Genomic DNA, 23,586 nt, shown 5'->3' with positions numbered 1-23,586 from the left:
CAACCTCATGGTTCCTAGTCGGATTCGTTAACCACTGCGCCACGACGGGAACTCCGCCTTTGCTCTCTAAAGCAGTACCCCAACACTAATGCATCCCTTCATGCTTTATGTTTTTTGTTTTTTTTCATGGAATTTGTCACTAACAAGTTCTAATATATCGGATTGTTCATTTGCTTTTGTCTGTCTTTCCAGTAAATTGTAAGTTCCACAATAAGGAAGACTTTGCTAGTTCCCTGCTTGTCTTCAGGGCCCAGAATAGTGCATTTTTAGACAGCTGAATGATTTCATGCACTTGCACTTGTATTATCCATTTCACCTTCACAGAGCACCTGCTATGTGTGAGGACCTGTGCCTTTGAGGAGTGTTAGGGAGAAGTTGAGATAGTCATTCTTTTTCCAAACCTTCTTTTTCTTTGAAAGAAGTTGAATCTGAAGAATTTTATAACTTTGGATTCAGTTTTTTACTATCAAATTAAAGCTAAAAATGCTGCCAGGAAGGAGGGAAAGCCAGATTGGAGGGGGAGGAGGCGAGAGGTAGAAGAAGGGGAAGCAGAGAGTTGGGGGAGGAGATAGCTGAAAGATCCAGGAAACCTGAGGAGAGGCAACAAAAACCAATTAAAGTTAATGAACTACAGCTAAGCTTTTTATTTTAGTTGTTTCCCCCCCTCACAGTATACCAGCCTCATCTTGGAACTCTTTTTCTTGGAGAAACACTTTGAAAAAGTAGATTATTTCCTCCCTAGCCCCACGCTCAGAAAAAAAAAAATAATAATAATAACATGACACTTTTACCAACAAAAGCATGAGAGTGCGTTGCGTGCAGCTAGTGGATTTGCCCCTTGGCCTTCAGCCGTGGTCCCACCACCCACAGAATTCTGGCACAATCCCAGAATGTCACAAATCTTGTTCTTCTCTGTCTTCACATAAGCTGAGAGAAAGTCAGGCCTACTGAGTAGCTATCTGGAGACAGGAGGCGGAGGTCCAATTGTAGTATCTAATATTAGAAATAGAGACGCCTCCAATGGTTTTTGGCAGACTGAGCCTAGAAAGAGTGGCTTTGGCTCTCCCACTCAGACGTCTTAAATAGTTTATATATCTGTTTGATTAATTTGGCTGGAAACCTGACTGCAGTTAATGTATTAGGTATAAAAGTTTAGAGGAAGATTCTTATCTCAATTATACCCATTCTCTAGAATAACTCTAGAGTAACTCTATCAAGCCAGCTATGTTTAACTGTTTTGTTAATAGTGATGAAACACTGTCCTATTTATTGCATTTTCTTTATTACCCACAACCTTTCAATTTGAATATGAATGAAATATACTTCACCAATATTTTCTATTCATTCACCATTTTGGCTAAATATCATATTCAAATTTCTGATTCTATTCTAAAACACAAAAAGTAGTGTGAACTGGTCTAACTTACTTCAAAAGTCATTTAGACTCTGAGATCCTGATGGTCAGGTTTCTCATTTGAGGTATGCTTTCAAATACGTTGGTTTTCACACTAATCTCCTGTTCAACCTATTGCCTTCATCTCAGGCTTGAAATCAGATTTTTTTTTTTTTCTATTTCTCAGCTTCCATTTCATTCCATTCATTCTTTTTTTGATTCCTAAATGATAATATGTTTGTCTTCTTTTGTGGCATTTAAGAATCATAGAAATCAGAGTGGCCTGACAGAATATTTGGCTGGATGCTAACTCATCAACCTGCCACTCCAATTTCTTCTCCTCCACACCTGAAAATCCTGAGGTGCTTACTATTGCTTGAGGCAGCCCATCTTTTATTGGCAAAAATTAATCATTAGAAAGGTAATCCTGGAGTTCCCATTGTAGCTCAGTGTGTTAAGAACCTGACTAGTATCCATGAGAATGCAGGTTCAATCCCTGGCCTTGCCTAGAGGTTTAAGGACCCAGAGATGCCACAAACTGTGGTGTAGTTTGCAGATGTAGCTTAGATCCAGTGTTGCCAGTGGCTGTGGTGTAGGCTGGTGGCTGCAACTCCGAGCCTGGGAACTTCCATGTGCCATAGGCGGGGTGGTAATAAAAGGGAAAAAAAAATAGTAAGCCTTGTGTTGACTAAAAACATTATATATTCAATCAGTTCATTTTAGGCCATCAGTCTTGCTCATTTGGTCATCCATTCATTTACTCACTCATTTAAACATACACCCAATAGTTATTTAATTATTTGTTTAGATTCTCCCAGATATAGAGGCTATCCTAGCTCAGGGCCCTAGAGCACCACACTAGCCTATTCTAGAACACACTATCTCCCTTTTGCACAGCTGAAAGAGAAAAAACTACTTGTAAATATAAATATCCTCCCTTCTACTTTTACTGAAACAAGATAATTTTAAATACTATTCTGTTCTGGTCATTTTCTTCTCCCAAAGACTTTGCATGTCACTATCTCTCTTAAAATGTACTCTGAAACACGAGGGACATTTTTTGCATTTAAAAACCAACGAAACTGTTACCTCTCACATTTAAACACATGCTTTCTCATAAGCTTGCTTTTTTTTTCTTCATATATTCAGTGTTGGTCATTATTTGCATATTATCTGAAAAAAAATTTTTTTGAAATAGTGATTAAGGGAGTTCCTGTTGTGGTGCAGCGAAAATAAACCCGACCAGGAACCATGAGGTTGAGGGTTCGATCCCTGGCCTTTCTCACTGGGTTAAGGAGCTGGCATTGCTGTGGCTGTGGTATAGGCCAGCGGCTGTAGCTCTGATTTGAACCCTAGCTTGGAACCTCCATATGCCGTGGGTGAGGTCCTAAAAAAAGCAAAAAGAAACAAAAAAGAAAGAGATTAAATACAATTAGGTCAGGAATTCTCCATCTTGCATCTTGAGTTGACATGTATGCGAGAGAAGTGGAGAGAGAGAGAGAAAAAGAGGGAGAGACTGATTGACTTAGCTTTTTAAAAATATTTTTTCCCATGTAAGTTTTATCTTATCAAAGAATTATTCTTCCTACCTTTATAAAGAGTGTTTGCAGATATAGTAAACATGATGTACATTCTTTTCACCGAGAGAAAAAAGTTATGACAGACAATTCAAAAAGAATGAATGAAGATATCTAATAAACATATCAAAATTCAGCCCTAATTTGCAATAAAAGTGCAGATTAAAACCTCAATAAAATATATATTTTTTAATCCACAAAATTGCCAAATGTTCATTGGTTTGTTTTCAAATTTTAATTCAGAACTCATGGTAGGGATGATACAAGAATTCATTTATTACTTGTTTGGATATAAATAGTTATAATCTTTGCAGAAGCCAATTGGAAACTGTAGAGGAAGAATTGATCATCATATGGTCCAGGGAATGTTATATGGGAAATAAATGAGAAATCAGATCACTGATTTAGGCACAAAATTGTTAATTGTTATTTATGACAACAAAATTTGAAATTAGACATTCAACAATAGGGAAATGGTTAAGTGCATCAAAATAGCACTAATAAAACACTGCAGTTATTTACTACCATTTTAAAAATATTTAATGACATAAAGGATGCTTTCATTGTAATTTTAAGTGAAGATTTATTCAATTACATCTAGATGATAACTTTCCTGAGTTCAGGGGTTTTTGTCTGTTTTATTTACAGCTGACCCAGTGCCTAGAGAGTGCCAGGCACTGGCAGGCATGCTGTGCATATTTGTTAAGTGGAATAATGAATGAACATACAGTGTGTTTTCACTTAAATATACACATACATGCATATATGCACAATTAAGAACATCAATATGCTAGCAGCATCAGTCTCTGTGGGTTGGTCATAATTATACGTTTTATTTTTATATTTTTAGTAGTTTCCAAATTTATTTTATAATCAAATGAAATTTACTGAACCAATAGCCTTGTAATGTCAAACAAGAATTCCAATTTGTGGAAATAGTCTTAGTTTCTGCTTCTGTGGTTCTATTCTGAAGACATGCCTGATAAATTTGACATATTTGCCTTTCAAGCATGTACTTTCTGAGCAGGATGGAATCCTTTACAGTTTGAGATCATCCTCCCCAGTTTGAACACACTTTGATATGATGATCTAAATGATTTTAAACCCACTTCCTATCAACCGTATTAGGATATTGGATTAGCCCATACCCTGTGAGTTTGATTACGATGATTTGTTGTAAAATGCTGCCAATGGCTTCCTGACTTGCATCCTGAACATACAGCCTGACTTGCATCCTGACCTGCTGGTCTACTGAGTTTCTCAGAAAAAAAATAAGATTGGGCTTGGTTTGATCTTAGTGATCCTTGTAGTGATTGTCTCTTTTTCTTAAGTTTTCATGACCCAAATATTTGAAAATCAATTCCAGAATTTTGTTTATAATGTCAAACTTAATTTTCTCTTTTTTCTAATATCTACATTTTTGAAGATGAATGAAATATGTTTGTCTCCTGAGTAGCATGTAAGATACCTCTATCTGACTCTGCAGTCTCTTTAAATTTGCCAAGGATAGATTGACTTTCACTTTTGCAATTTTTGACTAGGTTGCTTTCCCCAGATAACTTTAGAGATGGCTTTCAGTTTGCCTTGATGTTGGTCCACTAGGTTTAGATACATTTAAAAATTTTTCATTAAAGTATAATTGATTTACACTGTGTCAATTTTTGCTGTACAGCAAAGTGACCAAGTCATACATATATAAACATTCTTTTTCTCATATTATCTTCCATCATGTCCTAACATAAGAGATTGATATATAGTTCGCTATGCTATACAGTAGCGACTCTTTGATTTTATTTTATTTTTTCAAAGTTAATAGATTTATTTTATTTTTTATCATTTATTTATATATATATATATTTTGTACTGTACAGCACAGTGACCGAGTTACACTTACATGTATACACTCTTTTTTCTCACATTACATGTTCCATCATAAGTGACTAGACATAGTTCTCAGTGCTAAACAGCAGGATCCCATTGCTAATGCATCCCAAAGGCAACATTCTGCATCTATTTATCCCAGGCTCCCAGTCCCTCCCACTCCATCCCCTTCTCCCTTGGCAACCACAAATCTATTCTCCAAGTCTATGACTTTCTTTTTTGGGGAAAGTTTCCTTTGTGCCATATATTAGATTCCAGATACAAGTGATATCATATGATATTTGTCTTTCCCTTTCTGACTTACTTCACTCAGGATGAGAGTCTCTAATTCTATCCATGTTACTGCAAATGGCATTATTTTGTTCTTTTTATGGCTGAGTAGTATTCCATTGTGTATATATACCACATCTTCCTAATCCAATCATCTGTCAGTGGACATTTGGGTTGATTCAATGTCTTGGCTGTTGTGAATAGTGCTGCAATGAACATGCAGGTGCACGTGTCTTTTTTAAGGAGAGTTTTTGTCTGGATATATGCCCAAGAGTGGGATTGCGGGGTCATATGGTAGTTCTATGCATAGTTTTCTGAGGTACCTCCATACTGTTCTCCACAGTGGTTGTACCAGCTTACATTCCTCCCAACACATGCAGGAGGGTTCCCTTTTCTCCACACCCCCTCCAGCATTTGCTATTTGTGGACTTATTAATGATGGCCCTTCTGACTGGTATGAGGTGGTATCTCATGGTAGTTTTGATTTGCATTTCTCTAATAATCAGTGATGTTGAGCATTGTTTCAAGTGCTTGTTGGCCATCTGTATATTTTCCTTGGAGAAATGTCTATTCAGGTCTTTTGCCCATTTTTCCATTAGGTTGTTGGCTTTTTTGCTGTTGCGTTGTATAAGTTGTTTGTGTATTTTAGAGATTAGGCCCTTGTCAGTTGCATCACTTGAAACTATTTTCTCTCATTCTGTAAGTTGTCTTTTTGTTTTCTTTTTGGTTTCCTTTGCTGTGCAAAAGCTTGTCAGTTTGATTAGGTCCTACTGGTTTATTTTTGCTTTTATTTCTGTTGCTTTGGGAGACTGGCCCGAGAAATCATTTGTAAAGTTGATGTTAGAGAATGTTTTGCCTATGTTCTCTTCCAGGAGTTTGACGGTGTCTTATTTTTATATATACATTTTAAATGGAAAGGTGTTTTCTTACTTTATCTTTGCATTTTTCATTTTCTAATTCAATACTTTTCATTTTCCAATAGAAGATTATTCCCCTTTATAGAAAAGATTAATTTACCCTTGTTCTTGCTTCCTTATGGAAACTTGACACTAATACCATTATCTCCTGAGATTATTCTTTAACCTCGCAGTTCAATTTTCTATACCATCTTCCATATTTCCACCAAATTAGAATGATATATTTTTGTTTAACTTCCTATTTTAAAATAATTTAAGAAGTATAAAAATATTGACAAACAAAAGTACAGGTGTTTAAGCTTTATCTAGCTTCCCTGAGTAGTAATCTTCCCCCACTCTTTTTCTTGAAAAACTGAGAGTTAAGTGCAGGCATGCTGCCCCATTACATCTAAATTCTTCCATGTGTATTTCTCGGGAAAAAAAAAGAGAATATTCTCTTATGCAATTATAGTTATATACATCAGGATACTGGCATTGACGTTGATGTTCAGGACAGGCTACGACAAAATATGGCACTTTGGCATACTGAATATCTGAAATTAAGGACATGAGAAAGGAAGAGAAGCAGAAAGATCACTCTGAAATCCACCCAAGCCCACCTTTGCCCTTCTTCCCTAAAAGGAGATAAATCTCCAGTGAAAGCTATCCTACCTATGCCAGGAAGAAGGAACACATTCTTATCACCAAGGATGTTAACATATCTTGTTAAACGAAATCTCAGCTAATTCTTTATCATTGACTATCCCTAGCCCAAATCCTTGCCTTGTCTGTTCTTTATAGATTTACCATTTCTTCTCTAAAATTATAGAAGCTTCCTGCTCTGGTTACTTCTTCAGTTCTCTCTCACTTTCTTATGAAGGCTCTCATGTACATATAAAAATTCAATAAAATTTGTAAGCTTTTCTCCTATTAATCTGTCCTTGTCCTTGTTAATTTAATCTTCAGACCCAGCCAGGGACTTTGAGGGTTGAGGAAAGCTTTTTCCTCTTCTAAAATACATAGAGTATTATTATAATAAAAAGTATATATGTAAAATTAGTAATAGTAAAGACCTTATTCTAGATATTTCCAGTTTTTCTAATAACATTGTTTATAGAAATTTTTTTCCTGATCCAAGATTGCATGTTGCATTTAATCGCCGTATCTCTTTAGTCTCTCTTTTTCTAGGACACTTTCCAATCTTCTTTTTTCATTCATGATCTCGACATTTTTGAAGTGTACAGACTAGTTGTTTTATAGCACGTCTCTCCATTTGGGTTTGTCTTGAGATTTCTTCATGATTAGATTCAGGTTGTACATTTTTCATAGGAATACCACAGAAGTGATGTTGTGCCCTTTTCAGGAGGTGCATGATGTCCATTTTCTCCACTATTGGTTAATTAACTTTGATCATTTGGTTAAGGTGGTATCTGCCAGGTTTTTCTCATAAATTTACTATTTCCCCCTTCATAATTAATAAGTATCTTATGGAGAGATACTTTGGAAATATCCTGTCTCTTCAAATATTCACCCTCTAGTTTTAGTATTCATTGAAGATTTGTGTCTGGATCAAATATTACAATGGTTATTTCCACAGAGTGAATTTCTAATTACATATTTTTTCTACACTCATTAGCTGGCATCTTTCTGTAAAGATGAGTTCTTCCTTTTCCCCCTTTTAATTATTTATTTATGTATTTATATTAGAATGGCCTCATGGATTCTTAATTCTTTTAACTCAGTGAATTACAAACTCTTGATAACATTGTTTATTTTGATGCAAAATTTGTCCCAGTTTGGCATGTAGGAACTAGTTCAGACTGGGCTTGTGTGCGTGAATGTGTGTGTGTGTGTGTGTGTGTGTGTTTTGACATGTCCTTATTTGAAGGGAGAGAGGTGGCAATTAATGTCTTTATTTCTGAATTCAAAGATATTCCAAGAACATTTTATATCTTCCCATCCCCAACCCTGGTATCAGCCAATTTTCAAGAAGCTCTGTTTCCTTTTACTATAGAATGAGGTTTAGAAACCAAAGTATGGATGCTAAGTATGATCTTTGCTGTTGGAACATTATTGCTTCTACGTTGTTTCAGAAGACACACACACCACACATATTAACATGTATACACATATGTAAACAAAGCTATATTTGTTTCATTATTTATCTATCCCTCTGTCCATGTTGATACTTCCAGTTGACACTCAGCAACAGAGTTCCTTCTTTTGCATAGTTGAAACTTGTCCCTCAGATACTGAGAATCTGGCCGATTATGTTTTGGTATTCAGAGAAGGCCTGCTTTTCTACTTAAAAAACCTGACAAAGGTTTTCAGGGATAAATTAAATCACTGATAATGGCAAAATAAAGAAGTAGTGGTATATTATAGTCAATTATGGAGTATACTGAATTTTCTTCATACTTTCTCACTTTCTTTGAATATATTGTCTCCCTAACTCCCGGCCGTACGCTTCACCCATGGAGTTTTAAAACATTCACAAAATCAGATTATCTTAAAGATTTATCTTCAGATGGTGGTCTTAGTTTACCACTGAGGGACTTTGCTTATTGAGTTGCTGGTTTCAGCCATTGCATTGTGTGTGTTGTAAGGTCAGAAGTGATGTATGACAGGCAGGCCCTTGGGAGCAGTCCAGCCCAGTCACAAGTAATAAAGGGACATATGTCTGTAAAATATTTAAAAACAATTATAAAACCAAACAAAATCGGTCTGATTAGTATTATAACCAAATTTAAACACCTTTAATGATAAAAATAATCTTCCCTGCTGGAGTAGATATTCCTATCTTGTCCCACTAGTATATCACTGAAGGTTGGTCAGAAAGGTTCAACTGATACTTCATGAAAATATAGTTAGACTCTTGTCATTGTCACTATGCTCTGTGTGCTTTCAAAATAATGTTTTGTATTATGTAAGCTTCCAAGTGAAAAGTTTGTTTCCTTTCTTTAAATAGATCAGATTTAAGGCAGTGAATTATTGCTACAATTAGTGTTTCTCAAAGGTAAATGAGAAACAGACCCCTTTTAAAAGAAAAAAATTCTCGTAATTCATTTGGAGATACATCCTGGAACCTTAGTTTGAGAAGGAATGACTTAAGAAATACGTAATTCAGTATTTGAAACAGCACATTTATTCAATTGTGAATGAGCACTTCAGAGAAGTTTCTTTATAGCTGCTGATGTATTTTTTAAGTTTGTCATAAAATGACAATTAATAATTAAAAATATTCTCAGAGACCTTCTAATCCTTCAGAATAAACTCTGAGATCCCAGTATGAGAAATCCTCAGCTAGATTTTTTTAGATTGTTCTCCTGTGTCATTCAAAAAAAATCTGACACATACTTATTTTTTTCTAGAGATGCTATTGGATCTGAGAACATCTGTAACAGTCAGAAACATGTTTTCCCTAGCATTTTGTTTTAATCTTTCTACAGATATCAGACATTCTCACAGATTCTGATATATTAGTTTTACTAAACAAAAACCATTTATGCCTATGACTTGAGTAGTGTCAATCTAAATTGGAAATGTGTCAGCTTTGTTAACATCCTTAAATTCTTCTTTCAAAACTATAAAGAGACCATGAAAAGAGGCATGATATAAATCATGTTACAATAAGTAACTATGATTATTCAAGTTTCGAAAGGGATAGATTCAGCTAATGGTAAGAAGCAGGTCCTTCTCACTTTAGAAAAAGACTATGTTAACAATATCAAGACTCTGTCTTCCAGGTAGGAAACAAAAATTACAGGTTGAAGCGTTCTTACTTCCTATATTGTAGATTGGAGCATTAATATCTAAGAATGATCAACTGAATTCCCAGAAATTTAAGCTTTATTTCTTATTTATGCTTTTATCAAAATAGAATTTTATGAGGCCATGTAAGACTTTTTTTTTCCCCCAACAGGAGCAAAAAAATAAATGATTGTTGGTCAGAGTCATTAAAAAGGACTTTGCTTGTTTAAGAATTTATTTGATTTTGGTCAGAGAGCTTAATTTGAACATCTATTTAAAATACATGTGTGCAGTCCTTTGTAAGATTTTAGCATTTTTGAATACTATTGAATTAGGATTACATCATTGTTGGGATGCCAATGGGTGTTAAACAAAGAATCTCCACTAATTCTGATCAATTCCTTCTTTACTTAGTAGTGGTGTACATGTTTTACTGCCTGATGATCTGAGTTCTAACCTATGAGCATTATGAGGTTGAGGAGTTTACTTTTTCACATTCCTTTTCACACTCAATTTAATCTTGTGAAATAAAAATACGAGTTGACTCCTCAGTTCATCTCACAATAATATTGACAGTTCAAGTGAGATTAATGCATATGAAATTTCTTTGTAATTTACAAAGCACGATATAAATTTAAATATTAATTATTGCATATACTAAATGTTTTCTACTTGTCTGTATTTGAATTCATTAGATTCTAAAAATACTTATCTAGAACAGTGTTTCTCAAACTTGAGTGTCCATCAGAATCACTTGGTGAGCTTGTAAAAAGTTTGCTGGGCTCATACTCAGAGTTCTCTGATTTGATAGATCTGAGCTGGGGGACTGAGAATTTGCACTTCCGACAGGTTCCCAGGAGATGTTGCAATTGCTGGTCCAGAAACCACACTTTAAGATCTAATACTTACTGATCACCACACTGATCCAAAATTCAGAGCTGTGTTCTCACATATATAATAAATACCTAATAAATAATACCATTAAAAACGTTGAAAATAAATGACACTTGCCTCATAATTTTTCTATGCTTTTCTCCTCAAGCTTTATCTCTATTGCCAGTAACATAATAGCTTCATTGTATCAAACTCAGAAGTGTTAATAATTTATGATAATGTCAGCATATTTTATGGGGTAGTTCTTAGTTCTGATCATGATACCATTCTCAGTTGAGCAGATTCCATGGCTCAGAGTGTTTGTCCCAGTGGTTACTGCCATCTGAAAACAATAGTAAGTCTGTAGATAGGTAATTTACTTCTTTTGTGTGTATGTGAATTTATGTTTTCCTAAAATTCAAATGCTCTCCAAAAGAGGTGATTTAATCACAGTAAAGAAAAACAACAGACATGTGTTACTCAAATATATTTTCCTACTTACACATGTACAAGGAACACATATGTTGTGAATTAAGTTATTTTTAGACTATTTTACCTTTTTACACTTGGGGAGCCCATAAACATCTTAATACATCTTTGAAAAATTTGGTAAGTCTCTCTGAAAATAAAATTGAAAAAGGAAAATTTTGATGACCAAGGAAAATTAAATATATTTGAGGCTCTGCATGTAGAAAGGACTCTATTTAGGTTATATAATTTTCAGTGACCTTAAAATTAATTTAAATATATTCAGCTTTCCATAAAATGATCCTAAATGTTCTGGGAACAAAATGACTTGTGTAGTAACTTTTGTTTAAGTTTTCTATTTAAAAACCAGATTCTAAGATCAAGGCTTTAAGGAAGTTGGCTAAATTAGATGATTTCTTTTTTCCTTTTTGTATGTATTGTTTTACCAGGGACAGATTCTTTCTTAAATTAGACTAGTTCTTTTCATACAGTGTCTTCAGGAAGTATAGTTGGACCAAATGGCAAGAAATATCAGCCAGAGAGTTTATGCATGATGAAATGTATGGCTAAAAGAAAAGTACATATTGGCTATTTTTGTGGCTCTGAAGGAAAATATCCCTTCCGGTTTTCTACCCTTAGCATGAATCATCAAAGGAAGCTGAAAAAAGTAATGGTCAGAAATATTACAAATGTTCAGAGTAAGTGATTGTCTCTCGAAGGTTATGTAAGGGTTATCTGGCACTCCCAGAGGGCATGACCACTTTATGCACATATTAGGTAAAACACTTGGAACATGAAAAAGCCAACAAACAAAGAAGCAAACAAAAAAACCCAAAACAAAACACAGTTTTTTTTAAACAAAAACTAGAGGAATTTAAATTTGCCTTTAAGAATTATATTTCTTAGACAAGAGGCCTGGGTTATTGTAAATTTGGCACTACAGAGGTGCAGCTTTGTTTTTGAGAAACCTCAGACTGGAAAGATTAAATTTGGTGATTTATCTTTGCTAAATTATTTTTGAAGATGTCAAAACTACTGTAACTGTACTACTACATAGGGAGTAGTCACTATACTGTAGCAATACATTGTAATTTGAATTGCATAATGATAAAATTAATTCTTCAAAGAAGATTCTCCCCTTTTCCCCCCTCAATTTATGAAATAGAAACTTAGTTATTATTGCTCTAAGCCCATAATATCCCCAGATTTCTCCTGCTGATAAAACTACCCCTTATTCCAAGGCACTCAACTCTTGTTAAAGTCTGCCAGTGAAAGTCAAGAAATGTATTGAAACCCAGGAGAAGGAGCCATATTTAGAATGCCAGGCAGAATTATACAAAAGGTACAAACCAAAGAATTCCTGCAGAGTTACAGAGGAGGAGAATCTGGCCTGTGGCTCAGGTTAGAAAGCAAAAAATGAAACAGAAAAACAAATATCATCTGCTGTGCGATAATGAAGAAAAAAGTTATGTAATGGCAGCTGAAGACTGTTTTTATTGTTCTCACTTAGACATTAGGTCCAAGATTCCCAATCTGTTCTTGAATATTTTTCAAAATCAGGTAATTACTAGAACTTGTGACCTCCTGTTAACAAACCGACAAGATCTAACAGATATCAATCATTCCTTGTGGATTCCTGTTTGAATAGAAAAATCTGACTCAAAGTTTGACTTAATTTATTTACATGACTTTGTAAAACCGTTGTGGTATCTCTAGGCACTAATGCAGTGTTTAAATATCCTTGTTTTTTTCTTTTGTACAAAGAAATGATTCTCTTCTATATGTGTGATTAGATATTGTATCTTATATCATTTGAAATCTCACAGTTTGAGCATATGTCTGCTATTCCTCTTTTTGGAGTCTCTTTCTTTTCCAAGTAATTTCTTTTTTAGTATGGATTAAACGCACTATTGCCTGGTTGACAAATCAAATGACTTATAAAGGCATCTTTCTTGATTACTACATAAAGATGGATAAAGGGAAATGATTCATGCATTTGTATCCTGCTTTTGATGATAAATGTCAAAGGCCCATTTTTTTGCTTCTCTCTCTCTGCACTAATGATGATGACCATCAACTTTCTGTACTTAGAATTAACCTTCAAGGCAATTCACTAGGAGAATCCGAGCACCCATTACTGAAGCACTGTTGATTGAATCACAGTGCAATTGGTGTAGTGCCTTAAGTTCAATAATTTGATTGGTAAAATTTTGGTTAACTCCTTAACGGTTATTTATATTTATCATTTAGTAGATACATATGAAAAACCAGAAGTTCAAAAGTTGGTATTTAAATACTCCAACTGTCAGTAGCCTCAGATTTTGCTATGTGGGTCATTAATATTCTAAACATCTATTACATCAAATGTAAATGGGCTTCATTATGTCTATTCTGAACTGACTCTGTAATTTCCATTTCTTTCTATTTTTCTGTCCGCACTAAATTGGGTTGATATATACACCTCTGTTCTTTTCATTTAAATTAAATCTCCTAATTACAAAATTTAAAATTAGGCCTGTCCTATTTTTGATTTTAAATGTCAGATTCTTCGGAAGAATACTGGCCTAATGGGCCTGTTAGTAATCACTCAATCAATCAGTACAAGTTTCCCCTCAATTTTATTGTGTCAGTTTCATTCAGAACATTACAACTTCTCCCCTTCTTTGAGGTTCAGTAGCCTTTGTAGGGTGCTCAGAATTGATCTGTGCTTTGTTCACCTTCTTGTGGCATTTGAGAGGGACCACCAAGTAGCAATTAGATTGCAATCCTTCAATTGCGGTGAGAATGGAATAGGTGTTCACCAGTTACTGTTCTCCTGATAATAATTCTCAGAGGGTGGGGTTCATCTTTCGAGGTTTTTCTCAGATCCTGCCAATCATTGTCAGAAGCTTTTAAATAGAAACGCTTTTCGACACTTCAGAAGCTCTTGAAAAAGACTTATACATTTTTCTTTTGTTGTCTCTTTAGGTTTCTCACTGCTAATGACTACTGCCAAGATGTATAAATGGAATGGTTCAGCTAAGAGAAGAATCTATCTGAGGTTTGAAAAGTTTCTTGCCCCATGACAATTTTTCTCTCATTTTGTGATTGAGTTGGGAAGCGGAGAATCTCTTTCAGCTAATACAGCTGAGCCACTAGAGAGCAGTTGGTTCCTTAAGACAACTTCTCTGACTTTCTTATGACTTGAGACCCAGAAACTCAAATGCTTTGGGAAAGGGGAGTTAGACCTGCCAAAATCAAATATGAATGTCTAGAATTCTTAAAAACAGATCATATCTGGCTTCCATAATTCATGGAAATAAAAAACAAAATGAATTCTGGAACAAGTACTTTGGAATTTATGAAGAACTGAGGTGATCATGTTAAAATCTGTGAAGAATAAGGAAAAGAACTAGCCCTAGTTTGGAGAGACTTTCCTTGTTTAGCACTGAAAGTCCCCTGTCCTGGGAACCCCCTCTGTCCAGGAAAAACTAGAATAGTTGGTCACCCAGGAAAGGGAAATGAGAGTAATAGAGTCACTTTTCATTCATTTCTTTCATTGAGCTTCGGTTGAATTAATTGTTGATTAAGCATTTCACTATCATGTTTGTGAGTACAGATGTGCATGTTATATTTCCCCTTATTCAACTGATTAAAAAAAAAACAGTTTGGATATATCACTGCAGATGAGAGGAAATACAGAATATTCAAAACCGTGGATTCTAGAAGCCACTTTCCTGTGTGAAATGAAACAGTTCCTGTTCATGGGAGATTTCTGGAATGTAGGTCAAAGCACACTTAAACAGAGGGGCACTGTTATTTCCATGCTTCTGCTTAGACACACAGTATTTTCTTAACATCAGTATTCTCCAATCTGACCTGCAAGCAAACAAAGGTAGGTGTGAACTTGTCTTGAAAAAAACTACAGAGAGAATGCTCCACCTTGAGAGTTCCTTTTATATCTCTATCGACACGGATGATATGTAGCCATGTTTATAAAGGTTGGCGTATATGCAGAAACCAAGATGGGAATTTGAATCTCTCTGGAATTTTGCTTAGATCAATTTAATAAAGTATTCATGAAGATACATTTTCTGTGGAGCTCCTGATTGGAGTGAATGGAGTTGATGCAATATACTGTTATAATGCCAGAGAAATTGAGTAATCAATAGTGGGGAAGTAGTGAAACACTGGTATTCAGAGCCCAAAAAGCCAGGACTCAGAAGTAAAACTTGTTTAAGATGGACTCTTATATAATGCTGTCAGCATCAGAATAGTGTGGGTCGTAGGCATCCAAATGCATGAGAAGTATAGGGCTCCTGAAAGGAGAAAAAAAATTCAAATATCTATATTGAAACCCAGGAGAAGAGTGAAGGTGAAGAAGAAAGAAATGAAAAGAGTTGAAGCAGAAAGATTAGGGCAGTAGACTGATTATGCTATTTCCATATACCAATTTATTCCGTCTATTTAATTCTTATATTACGTAAGTCTTTGCCATTAAATAACTTGTATATTAGTATCAACTCAATTAATACAAAAGCCTAAAAGTGATTTTAATTAGTACCATAACAGAAAAATTAAAATTTGACTATTGCTATTTAAGAGACTCTAATACCAAATGTTGGGATTGGGAAAGGTTTTGCTGAAGATAGAACTGATGAGATGAAATCTTGAAAGGTGATAGACTATCAGTGGGAATATGGGGAATATATTTTGGCCAAAGGGAGTGGTATTTGCAAAATCCCTGGTTTGGAAGAGTACAAAAAGGATGAGAAAGCTTTCTTTCTGAAATGTAATATAAAGGTAGGAGAGAAGTAGTATACAACATTAGAAAGATAACATAGACTTGTGGTGGGGAGGACTTTAAATGACAGAATGGATATACGTTACAGTAGGCAATGGGGGAGATCTGATAGACTAAGAAAATGGCATTACTGATTATCTTGATTTTAGAAAATTGATGTTGTAGAGGTGTGAAGATGGCATTGAGGAAGAGAAGGTCATATGCAGGTGTATTAGTTCATAAGCTCCTGTGATGATCAAAAAAATAGTGATGAATGGCTTATAGAAAATAGAGATAATAAAAATGGAGAAAAGATTAGGTCAGAAGGTCACTGATGGTCTAGACTCTACAGTAGTGAGCACCATATATGACTTGTACAATCGAGAGAGGAGTTATTCTGAATTTTGCACATGGGTGAATAGAAGGAGGATTGCTTTTCAGATGAACAGAAATATCATGAGAAAGAAAAGATTTTTAGAGGGAGAGGTAAGGAACATGTTGAATTTGAAAGAACAGTGGGGTGGGTTGCCTATATCTATATATATCTGTTTGTATACATACATGAAAATTTATTTGCAGCTAAATTATATGTAAGCATTCTTTTGCTATTTCTCTATTATTACTGGATGATTTTTATTTGTTTTTGACTACTTTTAAACTGCTTTTTTGACTACTTTTTTCATTACATAAACTAGATAGTATATTTTGTGGACAACAAAAACTGGTAGTATAGGGACAAGGGATTTGGAAAATGTGGAAGTATAAAGTTAATTTGGTATGAAAATTTAGCCTCAACCTAAGACTCAAAGTATCAGTCCAATTAGAAGAGACCAAGGTGCTGGCTAAAGTACAGAAAGGGTGGTGTCATTAAGGCTGCTGATGGGAGAAGGAAGTTCTTTGTTGATGACATAAAATGTGACAACATTGTCAAGTGGAAAGAGCTTATGGATTCAAAATACTATATAAAAGACTGAGTACAGGTTTCAGCCACTGATGAATGAATGTCTTTCAAGAGGGAACATAACAGCTGTATTACTTTTCACACTTTTTGTAATAGGTGTGAGGGTCTACTGAAATCCTTACTTCAGGATTGGTTTCTTTTTCATATCTTTGTAACATACTGGCCAGTGATTTCTAAATCAAACCTTAAAAACATCCTCACTAGCAAGCAGCTGTTTTGATAGCTAAGCCCATTAGCAGTGGCATACTTCCTATCTCTGTCAGTGGTTGTAGTGATGATGGAACTCTTGGTGAAGAAATTGTCTTAGGAAGGATAGGCTAGACCATGATGCAGTAAAAAATATATCCTATGAGTCTCAGCGGCTTCACATAACAAAGCCCCTGGTGAAGGCAAGCAAAGAGTCTTTCTCAAGCAATGACTTAGACATGCAGCTTCACTCCATTGTGTGCCTCAACCGTCTCAACACGTGGCTTCCAAGGGGATTACCAAAGGAGAAAAGAGGGAACTAAGGAGGCACTGTGCTCTAAGCTGCCTCTACCTGCTAGTGGTTCATGCCACTTCTGCGTATAGCCCTTTGGAGGCCAGAACTAGTTGTATAGTTTTAATCTCGCTGTAAGGGGGTCTGGGAAATGTACAGGACTGTACAGGTATTTGATAAGTCAGTGTTTCTGGCAGTTTAATCTTCCAGTCACAAAATATCCTCTTGTTCCTTTTATCCCATTCCTAGGAAAAACTCAACTTCTCTCCAGGGAGATGATCTAAAATTTGTTCCATCACTGAATCCAAAGTCCAGGAACTTTGGGTTCATGATAGCCTGTGAATTAGGTCTAATTATGGCTTCACTTTTTCCAGAGTTTCATGACTTAAAGACAAATTATATATGCCCTCTTCCCCAAACTCAGCAATGGAATACTCCAGTTAGAAAAGGGGAAGGATTGGAAATGGTCCACAGTCCTTGGCTCATACCAAGTCTGAAATCCCACCGCACAGAAAAGGTGAAGCACCTTACCTTGAGGGGTTGGAGGGCTGGACAGGCAAAGGGTGGGGGTTTCCTTAATTATTAAGTCATAATTCTCCTCTGTTCCTTTGTTGTTCTCAGTGATCTCATGTGAAATGGATGCTGAAGAATGTGTTCTCTCCAAATTTAACTTAAGCACCCTATTCTCAGCCCATTTCTTGCTCTTGAAAGACTAGGAGGCAAAGAATTGATTTAAGTCTTGAGTAGGCAGAGTTCCCGTCGTGGCGCAGTGGTTAACGAATCCGACTAGGAACCATGAGGTTGCGGGTTCAGTCCCTGCCCTTGCTCAGTGGGTTAACGATCCGGCGTTGCCGTGAGCTGTGGTGTAGGTTGCAGACGCGGCTCGGATCCCGCGTTGCTGTGGCTCTGGCGTAGGCCGGTGGCTACAGCTCCGATTGGACCCCTAGCCTGGGAACCTCCATAGGCCGCGGGAGCGGCCCAAGAAATAGCAACAACAACAACAGCAGCAAAAAGACAAAAGACAAAAGACAAAAAAAAAAAAAAAAAAAAAAAGTCTTGAGTAGGCAGATGATTTTTCAACCAGTCATGTAGGTTTCTATGGCAGTGCAGTAGCTGTCAAATGTAATAGGTTTCAAATCTCTTTGATTCCAATAAGTGTCATGGTCAGTAGCCTACCTCAATTTCTTCTTATTAGGTAATATCTTTTTTTTTTTTTTTTTTTTTTGCTTGATAAGTCCACAAGTGCAGCATATGGAAGTTCCCAGGCCAGCTATAGCTGCCGGCCTACACCACAGCCATAGCAACTCGGAATCTGAGCTGCATCTGCAACCTACACCACAGCTCATGGCAACACTGGATCCCCAACCCACTAAGCGAGGCCAGGGATCAAACCTGTGTCCTCATGGATACTAGTTGGGCTCATTACCGCTGAACCACAAATGGGACACTACTCGACAGTATCTTTTAAACTGTCATGTGTCGTTGTTCCTGATACCTCTTTCTCTTTCAGTTAGTGGAAACCTTGAAGCTATTAGACTTGAATTAAAAGGCCATATCCCTAATTTGATCTTTGTAGTGAATCACTTTATTAACTCAAAATGTCCTTCTTGTAAATTAGAGGCTATCCATATGTCCTGATACAAGTTTTGAAACAGACAATGGTTGTAATCATCTGCACCCATGGTTCTCAATGCCTTCCAGGGAGACTGTCCCAGCCTGGATGCATTTCTTGTTTTTATGACTGAGGGATAGGTGGTGGCATTTTGTGAGTAGAGGCCAGGGATGCTGCTAAACATTGTGCGATGCACAGGGCAGCGCTACACAACAGAGTTATCTGACCCAAGATGTCAAGTGTGTCAGGGTTGAGAATTCCACCTCCAATACACACAGACATATTCCAGAAGCTCCCACCTTTGGTTACTCAAGACTTTTTCAATAGTTTTTAGTAAAATTGTCAGAATCCTTCTGATTTCTTTGGAATATTAGGACTGGAAATAAATCCAGTTTCCAGTTATAGTTTAGAATCTTGGAGGAAACCAGACAGCTATTCTTATTTTATATATTTTATACAGACACACAAATATGTGCCCTTAACACAACTCCTAGGTCACAGCATCTTCCTAACAATATTTCAGAATAAGATTTCCCCAATGTTTTCCTTTTTCTTTTTGGGGGGGCCTTAAAAGGGAGGTTTTCCCATTAGATCAATATTTAGCTTATCATTGAGAATACATAAGAAGTATAAAAACTTTGCTAAATGCAGTCTTTCTGGAAAGTAAAAAAATCTCAACCGTAAAATTCTAGAAATTTAATTGACCAAATGCAGTGGTGATTATAGGCAAAGGTAAATTATGAAGCAATATTTTCTGTGGTTTTCATGAGAGGTAATATAATATTGCATTCCCAGAAAGTTAGTACCATATTGATAAGTTTTTTCTCTCTATTCTTGAAAAGGTTTAGAGCATCTGATAATTAATCAGCATTTTCTTTAAGAAGAATTAACATTGTTGTGCAAGGTTAACTTCATTTTAGTGTACCATGAAATGAAAAAGACCAGGAAAAGGCCCTGAAATGAACTGTCTTCTGTCAATAAGCTACTGTTTAAAATTACTAATCTTGCAGTTTCCATCATGACTCAGACGAAGTGAACCCTACTAGTATTCATGAGGACATGGATTCAATCCCTGGTCTCCCTAAGTGGGTTAAGGATCCTGCATTGCTGTGAGCTGTGGTGTAGGTCACAGACCCCGGCTGGGATCTGGCATTGCTGTGGCTGTGGCATAAGAAGGCAACTATAGCTCCAGTTCAACCCCTAGCCTGGGAACCTCCACATGCCGCAGGTGCAGCCCTACACAGACAAAAAAATACTCATCTTATCTGTAAAAATGTGCTTTTTGAGTCAGAGGATTTATATCATCTCGGTCCTCTCATCCATGATCAGTACGTCCTCTATTTTGTTGTTGTCGCTGTTGTGTCTGTTTCCTTCTGGTGCTCTCTTAGCTGTAGAGAGAAGGAATACTTGAGGGAAATGTGCTTGGACTAATTCTCTGAACCTCAAAGCACGTCTTCATAATAATCACAAACTTACATGTGAGAGGGGATTAATTACAATCCGCTATATTTCTTGCATTCCCTTGCTTTATTTCCATTTCACCTGTTTTGATAGTTTTGATTTGAGGCACATAGATTATCATTTGTTTTAAATGATATATTCATATTTACAGAAAAAGAAAAGCTGCTAAAAATTACAGAAGTCGTCCACTTTTAAAATGAATGGTAATGTCACAAGTAGAATGCCAGCTTGTTCACCTTGTCCTTGGTCGTAACATCGAGCTATTCTATTCTATGTCTTTTTTGTAGTTATGAGTAATACCCCAAATATTTTACAGCACAGTGATGAGTCACAAAGTAGAGGAACTATAAATAGTCTTGTTCTTGAGAAACAATGAAGCCATCTATTTTTTTCACATTCACCCACCTCATATGCTATTTCATTTAAGGTTGAGCTTTTTAAAAAACAACTCCCCCCCCCCTTAAACATTTAATTTCTGGCACAGGTTATGTTTTCTAGTAAACTGTTTCATTTCATCTGATGCTTCCTAAATGTATCTAAATCTAGCTCATCATGCATTGCTAGCTACACCTAATCATACACACAGGTCTGAATTACTCCACTCCTATTTAAAGAAAAAGAACAAAAAGTAAGAATGGCAGATGTGCTCATAATTAATATCCAACTGGGTTAATCAGCAGATCCCTGGGAATGCTCTGAGACTTGAGTATTCAGAACAATCACTGCCTTAATCTATAGACCTCTCTTTAAACACGTACAATTGCCAGGGTTTTTGGAAGATGTGATCCTTGCAAATAAGGTAGTAAATAGTTTTAAGTCATAGACTTATGTCTTTGAGTAACCTAATTCCATGCTTGATTTTGACTATTTCAGTGAGAAATTTATGTTTAAAGTTTATAGTCGATACTATGTGCAAGTGCATTCAATTTCTTGTATTTCACACATTCTGAAGTACAGCTCATCTACAACTACCTAAATACAAACAAGATGAGCTTTTAAAAAAATGAATATTTCTGAATTGTTGAGTACTTCTGAAGGTGAGGACATAAGAGGCAAGGTAATTCACCGAAGAAGAGAGAGAAGGAAGAGAGGGTGATTTATAGGAAAAACCCACAATCTTTACACTGAGACAACCTTAAGTTGAAAGCTCAGTCTCTGATTGTGTAGCTCCCTCAGTTACCTAAGAATTCAGATCTTCAGTTGCCTCATCTGTAACTGTAGAGTGAAAATACCTCTGTCTTAAGAGTTTGAGGTGTTAAATAAGATGGCGCAGTGTTTGGGATATTAAAATATGCTAAATTTAAAAGTTGGGTTTCATGGAGAATATGGAACTCTCATCATAAAAACACTGTACTGTGTAAAAAGCTAAATTTTAGTTATAGCATGGTTTGCATTTCACTTTTGGAGTTAATGTATTCAGGTATGTGCCTGGCACGTGGTGGGTACTCAGTAAATGTTGAATGAGAAAATGCTGGCTTGAACAGAAATCTTGGAATTTAACTAGGAATTTAGTAAAGGGGGAAAAAAAAACAGAGTGGAAAGAGGTTTATCAGTTCTCTCTTGACTGTCTTTAAATCCAGGACTTATGAACTATTTTCTGTAAGTGGGAGGATACTCTATATGATTATTTTACATGTATTATACCTCGATAATTATATTTCAAGCACCTGCATTTTGTGTTCGACTAGTTAATGTATTAATTCCTCCACAACCTAGTTTTTCCACTGAGAATGGTAATATTAACAGTTTTTTTTTCTGAGTCAGAGAATTTACATCATCTCAGTCTCTGAGGGGTCCAGGGGCATGGGAAGGTGAGGGGCTCGGTGCTTAGACTCCAGCATGTAGGTCAATGTAGCATAGTGCTGGGACTCCCGATGTGCTTGCCTAGCAAGTATCCCTATGCCAAAGGCAGCAAGGCATTAAATAGCACATAAAAATACTTGGGCAGATTGAAAGAGATTGAGGGAAAAGCAAATGGGTTATAATTTAGTACTCTAAACCATGTTTACCCCCATTTTTTTTAAAACAGAAAGCTCCATATTTTCATTTTGCACTGGACCTTGCACATTATGCAGCTCATGCTGACACATGTGGCTGTATCTTCCAATGCTTCATGATTTAGCCTGACCTGCCTGTGCCTTCCTTTCTGGCTGCATCTGGTAGAAGCTCATCTCCTTACAACGCCTTCCAGCCTCACTGACCTTCTGTCTGCTTCTTTAATATGTGCATTTCTGTTTCCTATCTCAGAAACTTTATACTTGCTGTTGCTTCCTCCTAGTGTACCTTTTCTCCTCTTGTCTTTCATTTCTTAGTCAAAGTACCATTTCTTCAGAAAATTCTCTCTAAGGACTGTAACTAATCGAACTGCTTTGCTTCTATACCAGTTCTTTTCTATTACTCATCCCTCTTTTATTTCCATTACAAAACATAACTGCTATAGGCTTATTTATTTATTGTGTTCAATCAAATGTAAAGTCCCATGAAGAGACATTGTATTTTTTATCATTCAAAGTGATACGCTTATACTAGAAAATGACCTGGCACATAGTGGTTGCAAAATAATTCCTGTCAAAATAAATAACATACTGTTTATATATCCTAAACATTTATAAAAGATCTGCTCTGACAAAAACACTAGAATATGAAGGGGATATTAATATGGCTCTTCTAGTTACTTTTAACTTAGTCAAGAAGGAGTTCCCATTGTGACTCAGCAGGTTAGGAGCCCAACTTAACCATAAGGATGCAGGTTTGATCTGGCATTGGAATGGGCTCTAGCACTGCTGTGGCTGTGGTGTAGGCCAGCAGTTGCAGCTCCGATTCAACAGCTAGCCCAGGAACTTCCATGTGCCGCAAGTGTGTCCTTAAAGAGAAAATTAATAATAATAATAATAAATTCAGGAAGATGGAAGCAGATATACAATTGAAAATAGTACATAATAACTTGAATGGTCAAAGTTAATGTTAATTAATTCATATTATAAAATATCATATCATTACATGTGTAGCAACAGATTAGAGTGGTTTGGGAAAGTTTAGGGCACATAAGAGTGTAGGAAATCCAGTTCTCTCTTCTGTGTTCACAGCAAGGAGGTCAGCTATTCAGGAAGAATAGCCTTGAGAGTCTTACCCTGGGGGTGCTAATCACAAGTTTACAAGCTTTTGGTAGCATAGTAGTTAACAAGGGCTTTGTTTCTAAAACTG

General features: G+C 36.0%; 1 long non-coding RNA gene across 4 annotated transcripts in view; it reads left to right on the top strand.

The window, feature by feature from the left end:
* LOC110259422 overlaps positions 1–23,586 on the top strand; it is a 622,305-nt gene that overhangs the window by 228,225 nt on the left and 370,494 nt on the right. For all 4 annotated transcript variants that reach the window (XR_002341816.1, XR_002341813.1, XR_002341815.1 and 1 more), the window contains one exon: positions 14,076–14,148. This is a non-coding gene — a long non-coding RNA (uncharacterized LOC110259422). The remainder of the gene's footprint in view (positions 1–14,075; positions 14,149–23,586) is intronic.

The sequence above is a fragment of the Sus scrofa genome, chromosome 2 (assembly GCF_000003025.6).
Source record: "Sus scrofa isolate TJ Tabasco breed Duroc chromosome 2, Sscrofa11.1, whole genome shotgun sequence".
Lineage (NCBI taxonomy): Eukaryota > Metazoa > Chordata > Mammalia > Artiodactyla > Suidae > Sus > Sus scrofa.
Note: the sequence above shows the minus strand (reverse complement) of the source record. Positions and strands in the feature narration are given on the sequence as shown.